Source organism: Pteropus alecto, unplaced genomic scaffold, assembly GCF_000325575.1.
Source record: "Pteropus alecto unplaced genomic scaffold, ASM32557v1 scaffold76, whole genome shotgun sequence".
Taxonomy (NCBI): domain Eukaryota; kingdom Metazoa; phylum Chordata; class Mammalia; order Chiroptera; family Pteropodidae; genus Pteropus; species Pteropus alecto.
In genome coordinates, this window is record NW_006443138.1 from 24,675,380 (window position 1) to 24,682,222 (window position 6,843).

The following is a 6,843-nucleotide window of genomic DNA, read 5'->3' on the forward strand; positions in this document are numbered from 1 at the left end:
CAGCCAAAGACCACCAGGATTAGGAGAGAAAACTTAGTTCTAGCCCTGATAATCTCCTCTTTATTCTTAACACACTGAAAATAAATCTATACAGAGAAAATTAATCCTAGTTTTTAAATTCACGTCAATAAATGAGCCATAATTTCATCAAACTTAAATGTGTAACTAATCTGAGACACCTTCTCTAGCATCTTAGTTTAGATCAGGGCCCTCCTGCTATGTGCTCTTGGGGCTCCCTGTTCTTTTCCTTCCTAATACTCACACTCAAGGATGTGACCATATAGTTATGTGATTCTTTAGTTCCTCTCTCCTTCCCTGGACACTAAGCTCCTCAGGGGTTCATGTCTGTTTTACTCAACAATGTGTCCACACCACATAGTAGGCCTGTAATAGATGTTTGGGAGAGAGCTATGTCAAAGGTCATCCCTATTCATCACTTTTTTTCTGCTCACATAGCATTCATCCTAATGCAAATCATATTTACTTATGCCTAAAATATTAAAATCACTCCCATATGATTTCTACCTATACTCTTCTATAGTTTTAATACATCACATGAAACACTGGCAAATTAATCTTCCCATTCCTTTTGATACTCATTTCAATTAATATGATTAACTCATACTATGTGCCTGAAAAAAAGAGACTATGCCACCCCAAAATATGCCACTTTGGCATATTATTTTTAGTTAAAGGCACTTAAGAAACAACATGTAAAAAAAAAAAAAACAAAAAAAAACCACTCTGACCCTCTTTCTTTTTGAAAGCAGGAGGTAAAAATTACCATGTAAAATGTATCCTCCCTGTACCAACAGGGTGGAAGACACCCTTATCAACAGAGACAGAGAATTTGGAGCTGAGAAATCTGTACAAACTAACTTTGTTAAACTCACCATTATCTTCCTAGTTACTTCTTCACCATTTACTACCTCTAGCCCAAACCCCTTTATCTTATCAATTGTTCACAAGTTTATTGTTTGTCTAAAAGGTATAAACTTTCTGCTCTGGTCACTTCTTCAGGTCTTCATTCTATTGCGAAAGTTCTCATATACATGTAAAAATGTAATAAAATTTGTATGATTTTCTCCTATCCTAAGACCCAAAGAGGGTAGAAGAGAATTTTTCCTCCCCTATATATTAAATATATTTTACTGGTGAATAAAATCTATTGACTTCCTAATGTCTACAGAATAAAGTTCAAAAGTTCAGTTAGATTTGTCCACCGAAAGAAACACGAAGGAAAGCCACCCCAGGCCTTGGTTTCTAATACCATTCCCTACTAAAAAGAAAAGGGCTCCTCAGAGAAATGGCTAATTTCAGGGCTGGGAAAGGGTAGTTAAAGGATAAGCTTGGAATGCCTTATTATACCAGAAAGGAAGAGCTCAAAAAAATGATAGGGGCATGTCAAAAGGACACAGGAACCATCTTGAAGGGGCTCCCACTGTTCAATCCTGGGACAATGTGAGCACCAAAATAATTAAATACAGTGATGAGTTATAAACCATGAAAAAAAAAATGAAATTATGAGTCCATACTAATAGGGAAGGAAAGAAAGAAGGAAGGAAGGAAGGAAGGAAGGAAGGAAGGAAGGAAGGGAGGAAGGAAGGAAAAATGGTACTGAGAAGGAAGGGAACTGATAGAGAAGGGAGGTAGGACTAGGATGGAAGGGAGCCAGGAGGGAAGGGACAGAGGAAGGGGAAGCCAAAGACCAAATGGTAAATGTGGAAGGAAAAAGAGACAACCATCTGAACTGGTTTGCAGTCATTGTGGTGAAGATTAGATCAGGCACAAATCAATGATAGATGCAAAATCTAGGGAAAATTTTAATAAGGAGCAGGATATTTGCATGGTCTTATGAGTATCTGCCTAGTAGATGCAAAGGAAAAAAAATATTACCTAGTCAGAAAAACAGCTACACCTTGACCTTTGACAAGGTAATTAAAATTCACATCACCCATGAAAGACAGAAGGCCATCATGGGCCTCCGGATGTGATAACCTGAGAAGGACACATCTTCTAAGAAACATTCTGGCCAAGAATGAATAATCCCAATCTAATCACAAGAAAATGTCAGACAAATGCAACACAAGGAATATTCTAGGGGAAAAAAAAAAGGCAGGAGGGGATCTGCATTCTTCACAAATGTCATAAATTACAAAGAAATGCTATGGAAATGTTCCATTTTAAAAGAGGCTAAAGCAACATAACAACTAAATATAATATATAACCCTAATTGGGTCCTATACTAGAGAGGGGGAAATGCTACAAAGGACATTATCAGAGCGATTGCAAAACTGGAATTATGGATAGATAGTAAATTGAACCAATGTAAACTTAGGTCGTCTGCAACTATACTGTGGTTATGTAAGAAAATATCCCTATCCTTCACTTAAGTATTCAGAGGTAAAGGATTATAACTGATCCCGATATGATTCAGAAAAAAAAAAAAAATTAGAGAGAGGGAAGGGCGGGGGTAGGAGGAAGAGGAAGCGGGGAGAAGGAGGAGTAAAAAGAAGGAAGAAAGAAGACCACCACCACCACCACCACCATAAAGGAGAAGGAGGAGGAAAGGGGTGAAGGACAAAAGGAAAGGGAAAGGGAAGGAGAAGGGAAAAGAAAGTGAGCAAATGATAAAACAAATAGAATAAAATGTTAATAATAGATAGATCTAGATTAAGAGTATGCAGGTGTTCCTTGTATTGTTTTATTCTTGCAATTTTTTCTAAGTTTGAAATTAATTCTAAATAAAAAGTTAAAAATAGCAGTTAAAACAGCTGAAATATGATTAGTCCAAATTGAAATGTGCTGTTAGTGCAAAATACATACCAGACTTCAAAAACTTAGTACAAAAAGAATGTAAAATATCTCATTATTTTTTATATTGATTACTTTAAAAATATTTTAGATATGTTGGGTCAAAGGAAATAAACTTTTAAAATTAATTTCACCTCTTCCTTTTGACTTTATCTCAACGTGGCTAGTAGAAACTTTAAATCACATATATGACTCATATGCACTGGACAGGGCTGAGCTAGACAAGAATATCCAAAATGAGGTGTCACACTATGTTTGTAAATTTCTCTCTCAATTTCTTTCTACTCTAAACATATCTCTCTCTCTCTAAAAGTCACTTGGTTTTAAGCTACTTAAGAGATTGTGTCTTATTCACTGTTGTATCCCCAGAATCTAGCACATAGCAAGTGTCATAAATATTTGTTTATTAAAAGGCAATATGCAAAGGAAGGAGGGCTGGCAGGAAGAATGAATTCATTCCCATCTCTGAGTCTTCGCTCATTTTTTAACTCTTTCCTAGAATGAAACTTGTCTCTTTCTCTCCTAATCACAGATATTCACCAAAATCGCATCACACAAGTTCATTTCTGATCTTTCCTCCTCTGTACTACTATAGCCTTTATTGTCTATATCATTTACTTTCGCACTTAAACATATAAGTTCCTTGAGGAAGAAGTTATAAGTTATGTCTTATATTTTTCCTATATCTTCCACAGTGACTAGCATAGTGCTAACCACACCAGTTGAGTGTGGGAGAAAAGGGCAACAAGGTGCCAGGAAAAGGGAAATGGATTGGAAGTTGGAAAAAATTGGTTGTAGTCTGTTTTGACATCTAAGTGTGCTGCTTTAGGTAAATCACTGAATCTCTATTTCTACTTCCTCATTTTAGGCCTGTTGACCAGAAAAGAAGCCTCCTATTCCTACAGTTCTAGAATAATTAAATTCATTTTTCCTTTAGCAATATCATAGATATATACCAGGAAAAGTACATCAAATACACTAATGTTAAATCACAGTAAGATCCTTAAGAAATAAATTGCAACAAAGTTTACGGACTACCTAAAGTACTAAATGCTGGTCATCTTTCTGGCCATCAAGCACTTCAAATTCACATGTCTCTTCAAAGGACTGTCACGCAAAAAAGTCAATACATATATATTGAAGCTATCTCGATATTTTCTTCAGGCCCTTCAAGCCTCAGAGAGACATCCTTTAGAAAGAGAAGAAGAAGGAGCAGGAGGAGGAGGAGAATTAGAAACCTAATTTTCTGTAAAGTACCCTGGGATTTTATTGGTGATGTTTAAAGACTCTGAGTTATAATTTATTATAAGCGCATTGCTTGTTTCTACTTTCAAAAATGCTATTTAAAGGACACTATTTAGAAGAAAATTACAACAGTTAAATGAAAAGGCCATCTAAAAACATAATGTTAAAGGAATGCAATATACTTTCAAAGCATAGAGTCCATTTCAAACAAATCTCTAAAGCAACAAGTTTAGATTTAATCTTACATCTTAATATCTCTGCCGAGAAAATTATCAAGATTATCAAAATAAAATGGTTACCTTGTTACACATAATTTAAAGATTCCAGTTATATTTGTTAGTAAATATCACTATGGAGTTAATAAAATATATATTCTAGGTTCTAAAGTACTAATAAAATCACAAGATTTCCTTAAGGTTTTTATCAAAAGGTCTTATAAAATTCTGAGCATTAACACTGATCCATCTACAAGGTAAAAGCTGAACTCCAAAGGCACCCCAGGCTTGTCATAATCTGGTCTGTAGCTACTCCTGCAGCTTCATCTCCCACCAGTTACTAGACATATTTCACTTCCTAAACTTGATAGTTCATCATCCCCCTAATATTATCCACCCTTTCATGACTCCTTGTCATGGCATTTGCAATTCCCTCTGCCAGACACGCCCTTCCCTCTTCTGAGCTTTAAACATGCCTTCCTCCCTGAAGTTTTCCATGATTATCCAAACACCCTCCTACAAAGTAGCATCCAGTGCACTCTCCATTCTTCTATTACATAATACTGTAATTACTTTTATTTTTTTAATTTTTATTTTTCAATGTGAGTTGACATTTAATATTATTTTATATTAGTTTCAGGTGTACAGCATAGTGTTTTTAGACATTTATTTAATTTACGAAGTGATCCCCCCAATTAGTGTAGCATGTAATTACTTTTAAATGTCCACTTCCATAACCAAGCTGTGAGCTGTAAATGGAGGGCCCATATCTTATTTAACTGTTTCCCAGCCCCTAGCATATAACTGGTATTTACTGATGCTCAATATAAGTACAGTGAAAAATAAATAAATTTACCTGTGAGAAACAATTCAAACTGTCCTATAAAAGATTGTATACATTTAACACAGTGGTTCTCAACCAGGGGCAATTGAGCCCCTAGAAGACATTTGGTAAAGTCTTGGAGATATTTTTGGTTGTCACAATAGGGGAAAAGGGATTTGGGGGTGCTACTGGCATCTAGTGGGTATAAGCCAGGAATGCTGCTAAACTTCTTAACAAATGCAAAAGACAGCCCCCCAAAATAAAAAATTATCCAGTCACAAGTATCAATAGTGCCATGGTTAAGAAACTCAGTTATCAACTGACTTATTCCTATGTGATGATTCCATATCACATCTCAGCAATAACCAAAAGTCCAAATTTGTAGTTTCAACTGAAACTTCTCCAACAGTTGTGTATGCACCAACACCAATGCTTAACAACATTAAGCTAAGAGTACTGGAAAGCATCCCATATTTCTGAAACCTAATCTATAACTACCAGAAGCTACTCTTAAGTCAGCAAACACTTTGTTTTATACATAAACTTTAAAACAAACCACAGGCTAACTAATTTTCAGTTGTGGACTATGACAAAAAATCAGAGGCATGAGGTAATCCATTTCTCCAGGTCCGACAAAAGAAAAATCTCTAAGTACTACAAGTAAATCATGCACAGTTTTTACTGTTGACCACAGGAACCGATGGCAAGAGTAAAGGGCATGCCCTCGCTACTGCCAAAATCACCAGCTTATCAACATTTCAAAAACTCTGACAAAACCACTGAAAAAAATCGTCAAATGTCAATAAAAGGTGGCAGATACAAAAGTTAACCATTTCTCTCCCTGATATATACGACCAACTTTCACATGACTTAAACGTTTCACGAAAGCTATGCAGAAGCAAGTACACTCTCTTTCCATATAATGGTTGGCTCAATTCTCTTTGGCACATTCCTTGGCTGAATATCAGGAATTCACTCATTTCTTCTGTCTTTTGAACTAGTTACCCTACTCAGTCTATACTAACTAATGGGTTTGGTACCAACTATGCAGTCATTTACATTTTGTTGCACCCTATCAAAGAGAAAAAAAGAAGCCATCCAAAACAAAATTTTTTAGTACAGTAACTCTTATAGGAAAATAGATTTTATGTTATTCTAAGAACTGATTCCTAAAGAATACACCTACAGCTTTCCAATGCTCTAATCTTTATATCTTAGAGTTTTTCCAGATTTCAAATACAGATAGCACTGGCAGAAAGTGAAGGACTAAGTGTATATCACTGGTTAAAGCCTACTGCGGATTTATTCTTGGACAGCTCAAAAAAAGGACTGGCTGGGAGGGGAGAACGCATTTTTAATTGGAAAAAAAAAGTTTCCAACAGTGAGTAATATCTTCCTTCTCAGCTGACTTTGCCAGTTAAGAGTCGGTACCACGATTGGGCCCATGCTAGGCCAGGTTTCACCACATTACCCTCCAACGCTGTCCAGATGAGAAACCGAAGCCGTATGTGGAAGGTGCGTGTGGTGTAAAGTTGGGGGGTCCACTGGCCAGGAAGGGTGGGTTAGAGCTAAGCAAGCCGCCCACAATCTCCCACGAGGCCATCTCCAGCCCGGCAGGCGGCTGGCGGGCCGGTCCCGCGGGCACCAACTCTCCATTTACACGGCCATTCTAGGATCTGGGAGGAACGCGCCTGTACCACACCCTCCCGCCCCGCCGCCCTCTCGCACCGACAGCCCCGCGCCCGA

At 37.0% G+C, this 6,843-nt stretch overlaps 1 protein-coding gene across 3 annotated transcripts in view; it reads right to left on the reverse strand.

Moving 5' to 3' along the window:
- EEA1 (early endosome antigen 1) overlaps positions 1-6,843 on the reverse strand; it is a 104,982-nt gene that overhangs the window by 97,593 nt on the left and 546 nt on the right. The gene's annotated exons all lie outside the window — the stretch shown is intronic.